This window comes from Eptesicus fuscus, chromosome 18, assembly GCF_027574615.1.
Source record: "Eptesicus fuscus isolate TK198812 chromosome 18, DD_ASM_mEF_20220401, whole genome shotgun sequence".
Lineage (NCBI taxonomy): Eukaryota > Metazoa > Chordata > Mammalia > Chiroptera > Vespertilionidae > Eptesicus > Eptesicus fuscus.
This window is the reverse complement of record NC_072490.1, coordinates 26,199,496-26,212,181: the sequence shown is the minus strand read 5'-3', so window position 1 is coordinate 26,212,181 and position 12,686 is coordinate 26,199,496.

Sequence of the window (12,686 nt, the reverse complement as noted above, 5' to 3'; positions counted from 1 at the left end):
CGTCTCGTGGATTACATTAGGCACTTAATTTCTTCAAACCACAGCATTTGATGGTGTCCTATTCAAATGGATGAGTCACAGCCGATCGCTTCAAGAGGGAAGAAAGCCGAGGTTTGGCTTCATCAATGACATGTTTTTAAAAAAAAACAGGAATGTGCTAATGAATGTCAGATATTGCACAGGGACCACGCCTCTCCCCAGTTCAACAGCGTGAGCTGTGGAGTCCCAGGTAATGCATGTTGACAGTGACAGCGGGTACTGACCACTTGCTTCTATCTAATGTTTCTCTATCATATTTCTTTTACATAATCAAATGTCACAAAACCCCGAGTTCCTGCTTCGCCAGTGTGCCACAGCGGCAGTTCCTTTGTTAGAAATCATCTGTTTGGTGACGTGGGGAGTTGAGATTCTCTTGGAGACCCATGTTGAGGTGGTGGCCTTGAGGGACTGACTGACAGTGAGTGCTCAGAAAGCAGAGCGTGCTTTGCGTGGGTGACGTCTCAGGACTGGGTGGTCCACAGAGGAGGGTGGCCATCACCTGGCTGACCTGTTCTCACCGCTTCCTCATTCTCCAGGTTCTTCTCAGGCTCCCCACAGACCAGCTGGTTTCCTTCCAGATGGTCTCACTTTACGGTGTCTTCTCTCCCTGAGACATCTTGCTGATGTTGTGGCCAAGAAAGCCCAGGTGTCAGATCCATTAGGCCTGTTCTGCTGCTGTGTGAATGGACTTTCTCAAAGAAAGTAAAGAGCATTTGAACCTGGATGAAGTCTACAGAGCCTTTAGATGCGAGGCCAAAGGCCTCTACCGAGCCTTGAAGGGGGGTTGTCACTCAGAGACCCAGGAGGATCAAAGGCTGGGGCCTGAATTTAGATAATAAAGTGCACACACACACTTAAAGAAAATAGCAGTAATTTTATGGAAATATTGAAGACCTGGCTCAGCCCATGTAATAGCCATGTGTGAAACTCCCTCAGAAGTACAGAAGTGTGTGTGTGTATTCTGAGAACAGGTACAATAAAATAAAAACTACCTTAGAGGAAATTACTGTGAATTAGGAATGAAGAAAGACCAGCATCTGAAAAGTTGAGCAGAAAGGAGGACAGCGTACTTATATTTTTATTAAAAAACTAGAGTCCTGGTGCACGAAAATTCATGCACTGGGTGGCGGCGGTGGGGGGGGGGGTTGTCCTCAGCCCGGCCTGCACCCTCTCACAGTCTGGGAGCCCTCAGGGGATGTCCTGCTGATGGCTTAGGCCTGCTGCAGGCCTAAGCCACAGTCTGGCCTCCCTCTGCAGGAGGTAACTGGGCCAGTCAGGGGAAGGCGCCAGCCAGCGCAGCCCTGCCCAACCCCCATCGCCCCTCTGCCGCCACTGGTCACTGCTGCCTCCCCCCCCCCCCCCACCCTCCCCCCATTGCTTGTCTCCTTCCTCTGCCCACGGCACGTGCCTTGGCTGGCCTGGCGCCATCTGCTCTCTGGCCCCGCCCCTTGCCAACTGGTCATTCCACCGTTCGGTTGATTTGCATATTATACTTTTATTATATAGGATGATTTATCAGCATGTGCTTGTGGTTAAAGCTCCTCTCTTTTTTAAATTTTTTATTGTTTAAAGTATTACATATAGTATTCCATATATCTTTTTTTTCCCCCATTGCCTCTCCCCAGCCACCCTTCCCCCCCTCCCCCGCACATGCCCTAAACCTCCTAGTGTCTGTGTCCATTGGTTATACTTATGTGCATGCATACAAGTCCTTTGGTTGATCTGTAACCCTCTCTCCCTCCCCTGCCTTCCCTCTGAAGTTTGATGGTCTGTTTGATGCTTCTCTGTCTCTGGATCTATTTGTGTTGTTTTTCTTTTTTTGTCTAAAGTTTTACATATGTCTTCTTTTTCCCCAGTTGACTCACCCCTACCTCCTGCTCCCAGCCTTCCCCACCCCTCTGGATCTATTTTTGTTCATCAGTTTATGTTGTTCATTATATTTCACAAATGAGTGAGATCATGTGATATTTACCTTTCTCTGACTAGCTTATTTCGCTTAGCATAATGTTCTCCAGGTCCATGCATGCTGATGTGAATGGTATGAGTTCTTTCTTTTTTACAGCAGGGTAGTATTCCATTGTGTAGATGTATCTGCTGATAAAGCCCTTCTCTTTTTAACATTAATTATCTGCTTTTCTCTACAAGTGACAGTTTCATTAGAGAAAATATCTTTTTTCACCTCTTTACCCACCCTCCAGTGTACATGCTACTCTCTGAAAGTCTAGGTCCTTAGAAAGGAGTGGGTGTTAATAAAGCTAATTGCTTGCGTTAACTTATTCAGACCTTAGAAATGGCTTAGGGCCCAATACATGGGGCTCTCCCAAAGAAATAAACAAACGTTTGAAAGAATTTAATTAATTTCCTTTACTTGCCCTCTGCTACGTAAATAACGGAAAAGGCTTTGGATGAGAGTGGTTTGTTGGGTAAAGGCCTGGAGGAGAAAATCACACAGAGACAGTGCTTCTCAAACTTTCCTGTGTATATGGATGGAGGCGCCAGGGAATCTTGTTAAAAACGCAGATTCTGGTTCAGCAGGTTTGCAGTGGCTGCCAGATGGTGCGGCCTCTGCTGCTGGCCCACAAGCCACACGTTGAGAATTTGGGAGCTGGCATTTCAAATGCTTATTGCATTGCCCTTGAAGCTTGGTGTTATCTTGGCTTTTTCTTACATAAGGTGATCCATTACAAAATATAATCACAAACTCACCTTACTGATATTTTGATTGGTATTTCATTAAATCTGCACGACAATATTAAGTCTTCCAATCCACAAAATGGGCATATATACCTCTATTTACTTAGGTCTTCTTTGCTTTTTCTTATTCATATTTTATAGTTTTTGGCATGCAAAACTCGGGCATATCTTGTTAGAGTTAGACCTTCATCTAAATTCAGATTTCATCTAGATTGAGATTTCATGTAGTACTTTTTAGCCTTGTTAATTTTTCATTCCATGGCTAGTATATGGACATGTTACTGGCCTTTGTATAGTGTCTTTCTATCATGCAACTTTACTAAGCTCACTATTAGTTCTGATAGATTTTTTTGTAGACTTTTAGTATTTTCTACTAGTCAGGCTTTTTGCCTGAGGGTGGAGGCAGTGTTATTTCTTCCTTTCTAATCTGTATGCCTTTTATTTCTTTTTTCTTGCATTTTTGCACTAGCAAAGATTGCTAGTATGCTGTTGAATAGGAATGCCTTACTGGTTCTCTTAAAGGTAGGAATATTATTTCAAGCAATCAGTAAAACAAGTCTAAGAGTGGTATCTTAAATTGAGGGCCCATTACCTGTTAACCTATCTTTATGCATTTTTTTTTCATAGTCACAGTATTGCAAAAAGAGAATCTTCTCTGTGGGTTAGAAACCCTTCTGGAGCTCATCCTCTCCCAAGGGTTTTGTTTCTGCCACACGACACTTTAGGATGTGGGGATTTGCCCAGACACCCCACTTCACCGAGTCATGCTGGTGATCGCCAGAACTTCAGCTCGCCACTCCCCGAGCTGTACCATCTCTTGTCATTCCCGCACATGCAACAGAGTGTTTTCTGTTTGGGCAGCCGGCCCTTGTGTGGCTTTAACTAACAGCATTTCTCTCTGGCCATCTCTTGCTGTTTGAAAAGGATGCTGAGCCTGAAATAAAAACCACGAGTTTTCTGTGCCCTTTTAAAAAAGCCCTGAACCAGGTGGCACTTACCAATCTACTTAGCTTCACATAGCAAAGGAAATAGCAAATGGGATCTTCCCTGAGAACTTGAGCACAACCCATGAAAGAGAACAGAACGTTTTTGTATGGAGCCACCTCCTTAATACACAGTAATGCAATTGCTTCTACCTCTCCGGAGCCACAAGGTCCGGGACCTCTTTCAGCTCTGCCCTGTGCCTTACCTCCGTTACCTCCTTTTCTATCATTTAATTCCCTTTCTGGTGATTCTTCCTGTTCCTTCCTTTGAGAATTTCCTTTCTGTCTCCCCATGTTTTCCTGTAATGTTTTGATTGTAGTTCCAATTGTTTTGCTACCCAGGATCTTTTGGTGATGGTGCTACTGGTATAATCTCTCAGTTTTCCTGGGCTTGGTAATCAAATGTAGTTCCCTACTTGAACTATTTGGGTTCTCTTGATGTAGGCCTGCGAGTTTGAGAGGCACAACTGCAGTGTCTAGAGGTCAGCAGTCGTGGAGGGTAGTATTCAAATTTTTCTGTCTTGCACCCTAAATTGAAGTTACACTTGCCCAGTGGGGACTCACAGTGGCTCCAAGGAACCGTCTGTTGGGGTGATGTGGCTCAGGGGGGCCTGCACTCTGGAAAGGCGTGACTGTGTTGCCCAGAGTTCTGTAGTTGTGGGGTGGGCAGACTCAGCTTTTAATGCTGTACCTGTGGTGGATAGGCGCTTACTCCCAGTGGCAGCTCAGAGGAGCACCCTCGGTAAGTTTGCCAGCGAGGCACACTGAAGCACTCTGAGGAGCTCTGGTAGTATAACTGCTTAATAGATACTAAAGGTTTTTCTTTTGGGCGGTACCTATGGCCTCAGGGAGTATTCAAATCCTATAGTGTTAATCAGAGTGGTATCTGGGTGTGACTATAATGGTTGCCTGGAGACTGGAGGGAGGGGTTATCTCTTAGGAGAAAATGGCGACGGGGATCCGATGTGACTCAGCCCCAGACACGCTTCCACCTCTGCCCACTCTCCCCAGGTTCCACCACTCCTCCCCTTCTCCTGCACCTCAGCACGGGTAGGTGTCTGTATCCGAAAGGTCCTATGAACTAGGTTCAGTGGAGAAAGACGCAGGCCCCGGCGCGAAGCGGACCGTATCTTTGCAATCTCCTCTCTTGCCGGCACTGCGCGGTCGGGCAGTTAGCTCTTCAGGGCTGCCTCTGAGCTCAGATCTCAAATCAGACTCCAAGGTCTAAAATCTACTACCTCCCGCAGTCCCGTGGACCCTTTTCCTCAAGTTCAGACACTTTGCCTGTCCTCAGGGACGCGGCTTGGCACCGTGTAGTTTTCCCCTGACCTTCTGGGTTTAGAGATCCGGCAGATTCTAATGCCCAGAACCTTGTTTTACCTTTTTCCAGGAGATCTCTGCCCTTCCCAGCTGCAAACTCTCCTTTTCTATCATTATCAAGGGATTTCCTGGACAAATAGTTACACGGGGCAGAAAGAGAAAGGGATAGGAATGATTATTCTAATCCATTTTTGACGTATAAATTTCAAATCAGGTATTTATTTTATTGAGAAGGATCAAAGAAAAGAAGGAAGCTCAGCTCGTTCCATGTTTCATGCTATTCTTGCATCCTGTTGCTGTAAAGTCAGGTAACATGTCTGTTATGAGTTTCATTGACCATGTCCTTGCAAAGCTTTGGACACTTGTTACTGTGTTCTCTGGGGGATTTTAAAGAGAAAAAAGAACTTAAAAAAAAAAAACCACAACACTTCACACGTAAAACATGTATTCTACCTCTATTCAATAATGTCCATTTAGACTTAGTCACTAAAAAACTGGTTACAGCTCAAGACCCAACTCGGCCCTCACACCAAGAAATTTTTAGGGGGGGAAAAACTCTATAGCCTGTCCAATCACAATTTAGATATTGAAATTATTCTTTCACAAAATAAAACCGATGGAGTCTTTTCTTTAAGAGACTTGGATATAGATGCATTTTTTATCTTTTGGAGATGTGGTCATATGTCTATAGAGACATATGGTAAGTGAAAAATGGTAAATGAAGATTGGGAATTTAAGTGCCTCTTTGATAAGCATAGTTTATTAGTGAAATCATGAGCAACAAGTTCAACTGGAGAGAATATGGGCTTTGACTAAAAATGCACAATGATCCAATAAGTGTGTTGTTTTCCTCATCTAATAACTTCTGCTCCAGAATCTTCAAGGGCTTCCCAGAGCCCGTACATTGCATTTCAGCCTCGTTAGCCCATGATTCTGCATCCTCCAGGCTCCGTTCTGATCCTACCCACGCCAGGGCAACCAGACTCATTCACACCAGACTGCCACCTGTTTCCCAAAATCTAAATGCAATTTTGCTTCTTGATGCTTTTGACACAGTATCGTCTTAGGCTGAACAGGCTTTCCCCACCTGTTGAAATTTTGTTTATTTCTCAGCCACCACCACCTCAAATTTCATCATCTTTAATATACATTTCCTGTCTCCCCAGTAAAGGAATATACACTGAGTGGCCAGATTATTATGACCTCTGAATGCATAATAATCTGGTCACGCAGTGTATATCCTATATAATAAAAGGCTAATATGCAAATTGTCCCCTTGTCCAGGAGTTCGACCAGCAGGCAGGCCAGCCAACCGCCCATGTCCCCTCCCCCTGGCCAGGCTGGCCGGACCCCACCCATGCACGAATTCATGCACCGGGCCTCTAATACACACACACACACACACACACACATACACACACACACACACACACACTGAGTGGCCAGATTATTATGCATTCAGAGATCATAATAATCTGGCCACTCAGTGTATACTGTTCCTCTATGTTTCACAAAAATTGCTTCTCTCTCTTCTTAGGACTAACTTTATTCTAGCTGGATTATCTTTGGTCTTCCCATATCTGTCTCCCTAGTACAGTGGTCGGCAAACTCATTAGTCAACAGAGCCAAATATCAACAGTACAACGATTGAAATTTCTTTTGAGAGCCAAATTTTTTAAACTTAAACATCTTCTAAAGCCACTTCTTCAAAATAGACTTGCCCAGGCCATGGTATTTTGTGGAAGAGCCTCACTAAGGGGCCAAAGAGCCGCATGTGGCTCTCGAGCTGCAGTTTGCCGACCACTGCCCTAGTAGATTGCAGTTCCATGATGGTAGGATTCTTGGTTTATGGGTCCCACACTTGCGCTGTGTTTGGCCATGTGCTTGGTGCTTAAGATACCGCCGTGGGAGCCTCTGTGGGAGCCTCGGGTGAGACACCACAGTGGTTGATGAGAACTCAGCGTTCCTATTCCAGGGCAGCATGTTGTGCTTGAAATGAGCCTGACTTACAGAGACCCCAGTCAACCCCAAACTCCCCTGTGTTGGTGTTGAGTCTGCTCTCAATAACCACCCAAAGGATTCATTTCCTCTCGGTGTCCGGGTCTGCCGCTCTTCTCCGACAGGTCATGTTGGTCATCTGCCACCTTGTGTGAGGCACCTGCAGCCATTCAGGCAGGTGGGCTCTGCATGGACTTTTGCATATTGTACTCCTTAAATGTTCGATTGCCAGGCATACCTCAGTAAAGCTGGAGAAAACCCCACTGTTGTATAATGCAAACGACCATCAGATTACCCTGGGAAGTAAGTACATCACTCTGCGTGCCAGCAGAGCACACAATTACAAGCCATTTCCTAAGCGTGTGTCTCCACGTAGAGTAGGCAACTACTGGTTTATGAGCGATGAGTGAAGAAGGAAGGGATGCACATTTGGGTTCCATTTTTGAGCTTTGGGGGCTTTATATTCACAATGAACATGAGTGGGCTTGTTCCATCGTTATGTGTCTGCCTCCCATAGGAAAAGCGCTATGCTGACCTTTGCAAAAGAGGTACTATTGTTGTTGTCAGACTTTCAAAAAATATTTTCATTTGTGGACTTATTTCTAGGAAAAATCTTACATTTGATCAACTATGTTTACTGGAAAAGAATACATTTGCATGAAATGCAGATTATGCTGGCAAGCCTGGAAAATATGGACGCCATAAAGACAGTGCTCCCCCCTTTGCAAATGACAGCCCCATTTTTCTAGTTGTGCAAATAAGACTCAGAGTCATCTTTGACACCCCCATAGTCGATCTATCATCAAGGCTTATCAGCGTTCCCTTATAAATATCTGTAAACTATTCTCTGTCTCCTGTGGTGGGTGGTGAGGTAGTACTATTGTAGCTATTCAACTCTAATATGATAAAGCATAGATTTTTCTAGAGGCAGGATGGCGTAGTCGAAAGACTACAGCAGGGGTCCTCCAACTTTTTAAACAGGGGGCCAGTTCACTGTCCCTCAGACCGTTGGAGGGCCGGACTATAGTTTTAAAAAAAACTATGAACAAATTCCTATGCACACTGCACATATCTTATTTTGAAGTAAAAAACAAAACGGTAAAAACACCCGCATGTGGCCCGCGGGCCGTAGTTTGAGGACGCCTGGACTACAGGATGAGGAGTTAGGAGATTTCTCTGACATCTTGACTCAGTCACTTACCATTGTGTGGCCTGTGAAAGGAGCAGATCTCTCCGAGTCTCTACTGGAAGGGAAGCACTACCTGCCTAGTTGGTTTGTGGTGAGCAGCGCATGGAGCAGTGCTCTGCAAAGGGCTTGGTTGTCTTCGATGCTGAGGTGTAGGAGCAGCCAAGTGTTCCATCAGCCTCCAGAGCAAGGTGCTTCTGATTGCTTTTGGCAGGATTCCTGCATTCCCCGCGGGGCTCGGTGATTACCTCGCACTTCTCCCAGCACTGCAGTAATTTGTGGTCTGAAGACACAGTGACTCTCACGAGGCACATTAGACACACTGACGTAAGTTCACTGGTCCCAGGGATTCTCTGCAGCTCTTGCCTTCAATGGAGAGGGTGGCTGCATCTGCTTTGTCCAGTTTCCTCCTGGAAACAGTGTTGGTATCAGTAGTTCTGACATCTGAGAACATTTCCTTGGCTCCTCAGACATGAAGGAAAAGAGTTCATTCATAGCAAATGCCTGTGCTAGAACTTTATTCTAACTTACTCTCAAATCACAGGAATGATGACATCAGATCTGAGGGGTGGAAGGTGTCTTTACCCTCCACACCCGTACCATTTTATGAGTTAAGTTCTATTTGCACATAAGGTATTGGTGTTCGGTTACTGAACAAATTATAACTGGGTAAGTATTTAGGTGGGAGGCCTTAGAATTCCAAGAACTTGCTGCTCTCGTTTGAACTTTGAAGAACTCTCTTTCTATAAATTGTGTTATCCAACATAAGTCTTTTCTTGTAGCTCCACATTGGAGCAAGGAATTGATAATATGTATATATTTTAAAAGATACAAGGCGTCATTCTAGCATGAAACAGTCTCAATATAATGTAAATATAAACTATTTCTGTCAGGCTCTGTTTTAAAATTCAGTGCAAAGTTATATACATTTTTAGGACCTACTGTTAGAGAAAAATTACTGTATCTCTTTATTTCTTAAAATAAATTTAGACAAATGTGCAGTTAACTGGAGTTAATTCTCAAGACACTAAACTCAAGTTCTTGAAAATTTAAGATATATACAAGTTAGTGGCCTTTGGTCAGGAAATCTAATGCTGATCAAAGTATCATTGAGCCCTAACCGGTTTGGCTCAGTGGATAAAGCGTCGGCCTGCGGACTCAAGGGTCCCAGGTTCGATTCCGATCAAGGGCATGTACCTTGGTTGCGGGCACATCCCCAGTAGGGGGTGTGCAGGAGGCAGCTGATCAATGTTTCTCTCTCATCGATGTTTCTAACTCTCTATCCCTCTCCCTTTCTCTCTGTAAAAAAATCAATAAAAAATGAAAAAAAAAAAAGTATCACTGAAAATCAGTGTGGTTACCCTGGCCAGTGTGGCTCTGTTGGTTGAGCTTTGTCCCAGGCACCAGGAGGTCACTGGTTCGATTCCCAGTCAGGGCACATGCCTAGGTTGTGGCTCAATCCCCAGCAGGGAGTTTGATTGGATGTTTCTCTCTCATCCCTGTTTCTCTCTCTCTTCCTGTCCCTTCCTCTCTCTCTAAAATCAATAAAAAACATTTAAAAACATTTGTGTGGTGGTAGTATTTCTAGTTTCAATTTTTAGAAAAAGATTTGGTGAAATGATTTGGAAAATAAAAATGATGAAGCTGTTAAAGATACTAGGAAAATTTTGTCTTGTTTTATTCTTCTTTAAGAAGGTTTTTTTTTTCCCTTAAATCAGAATTGTCTGTAACTTTAACAGTAGTATTAATTTTAGAGCATCAATAAGGATAACATGGACAGAATATTTCTAGATAGTTTTGTATAATAAGCCAATTTGAAGTTTACTGAAATTATATAGTTTATATGCATATATATGAAAATAAGTCTTATCTTTTCTCTTTTTCTATCAATATGATTTTTATACCTTAACAAACAAAACACTCATATAAGTAAATAATGCATCACCAATGATCCCAGCAAAGAAGTACACAAATAAAGTTGAAATTATGATCTTCCTTTAACCGTAATCATGCTAAAGGAATTAAGAAAATGTTTATAATAATGCAGCCTATAATAATTATATTTGAGAAACCAGTAACTCCTTTTCTGGGACTTTAGTTTCTAAATCTAACTCATTGCAAGTTGAAGGGCCTGAGTGTTTGCATGCAGTGCATGGAAGATGTGCAATGAGTAACTGCAGATTGGTTGGATCCTTATGAATTCTGCTCTTTTTATTAACTTATCTCTAGGACAATTTATTTATATCTCTGCGAGTGCTTTTACTAAATTACATTATATATGTAGGACTTTTCACCAGTCTAAAATGGGCCATCTAAGAGATCTGAATGGACAAGTTTTCGTGGTAAGATAGTTTACTTCATAGGTTACATTCATTAACAAAGCTTAAAGCTGTGGGTGTAGCAAGTCTCCAGAGCTTACAGTGATCATACAATGGACATTTTTTGGGGGGAGAATTTTAGCGAGTTTATTTGAGCCAAATTGTTGGCAGTTGCCAGAAGCAATATCTCAATGGGTTGAGAAGGTGCTTCAGAGAGTGACCGTTTTTCATCTTATTTTATACATTACAATCAAAAGAGAAAAAAATGTCCATTCTCTCTAATAAAAGGGTAATGTGCAAATTAACCATCACTCTGCTGCACAAGCCATGCCCACCAGCCAAGCCACGCCCACCAGCCAATCAGGGCGACTATGCAAATTAACCCCAGCCAAGATAGCTACCATTGGGTTTCCCCAGCAACAGAAGAAGCCAAGCTTTCCACACACTCTGGCGGGCCCAGGCCTCCACTCAAGGATACAAAGTTTCAATTGTAGAAGGTAAATAAATTCCAGATACCAGGGCCTCTGCTTGGGTCGCCAGGGGTGTGGCTGGCCTGCAAACCACCACAGGCCCCTCGCCAGGCCGACGCCCCAAGGGAGCCCCACCCTGATCCATGACACCTTTCAGGGCAAACCAGCTGGCCCCCACCCGTGCACCAGGCCTCTATCCTCCTATCTAATAAAAGAGTAATATGCAGATTGACCATCAATCCAACACACAATATGGCTTCCCCAAGTGGTCAAAGATCCGGCCCCATGTGGACACAAGATGGCCACCACAAGATGGCCAGCAGGGGAGGGCAGTTGGGAGGTACCAGGCCTGCAAGGGAGGGCAGTTGGAGGCAATCAACCCTGCAGGGGATGGCAGTTAGGGGTGACCAGGCTGGCAGAGGAGGGAAGTTGGGGGCAAACAGGCTGGCAGGGGAGCAGTTAGACATCAACCAGGCTGGCATGGGAGTGGTTAGGGGGTGATCAGGCTGGCAGGCAGAAGCGATTTAGGGGCAATCAGGAAGGCAGGCAGGTGAGCAGTTGGGAGCCAGCAGTCCTGGATTGTGGGAGGGATGTCCGACTGCCCATTTAGGCCCGATCCCGGTGAGCAGTCGGACATCCCCCGAGGGGTCCCAGATTGGAGAGGGTGCAGGCTGGGCTGAGGGACACCCTCCCCCTCCGTGCACGAATTTCGTGCACTGGGCCTCTAGTTCTACCACCAGTGGATTTCATGTAACCTACTTATAATAGATATTTTAAAGAACCATCTAGAGAAGATGCCTAAAACTAAATAGCATAGTAGTGGTTTCTCAGTGTGCATGTGGGGGGTGCAGGGCAGGGGGCAGGTAGGACAGGCTGGGGGTGGGGTGGGGATTCTTCCTTGGGTGATTTATTGTCAAAAAACTTCCTGGATTTTCAGCATAGGATGCACTTTAGTTGCAGGTCCTTATCTTGTGCTACTTTTCACAGCCTGGAAAGGAGAAGGCGTTGTGATGGCTCATTGTTACCGTATCTGCTTTATTACAACAACAAAATGGTGTCTTGCTTGCACTGAATCACCAGCCCAGGTGGTAAAGATTTCTTCCTGGTGACTTGGTTTACTTATAAACCATGGAAGTGTAACTGGACAACCTATGGGTCCTCACTGCCTGTCACTACTTGAGCCAATTCAGCAGAGACAGGGTTGAATCGTACATGAGCGTTTATCCCAGTAATGCCGGCAGCATGGGAGAGCAGCAGGTCATCCACAAAAATCTGCTCTGCACCCCGCCATAAGCCAGCTGCTTATATCGGGTAGGAGGACAAAGATTACCTGGGGAAGTAGGCAAAAGGGTGTGCCAAATGGGCAGCTTACAGGTAATGGGGGCTGGAGATTTGCAAAGGCTGTGAGTCTTCAAAGGGCTGGTGCCTCTGGTTTCCGGCTCTGGTTTTTGCAACAAGGTTGTTAATCTCTCCCTGAGAATAGGCAGCTCCATGGGGCGGATGGGCTGCATTTCCAGGTGAATTTCCAGGTCCCACAGGCAACTGCCAGCCAGGTTAGAATGCGCCTTCTTTAATCAGAATAAAACAATCCCGGTTAACAGAGTGTGATTAACGTTTCCTACAATCCTAGCTGGTTCCCAATATTGTATGTCTGCCCCTATCAGAAGTGCAGCTTTGC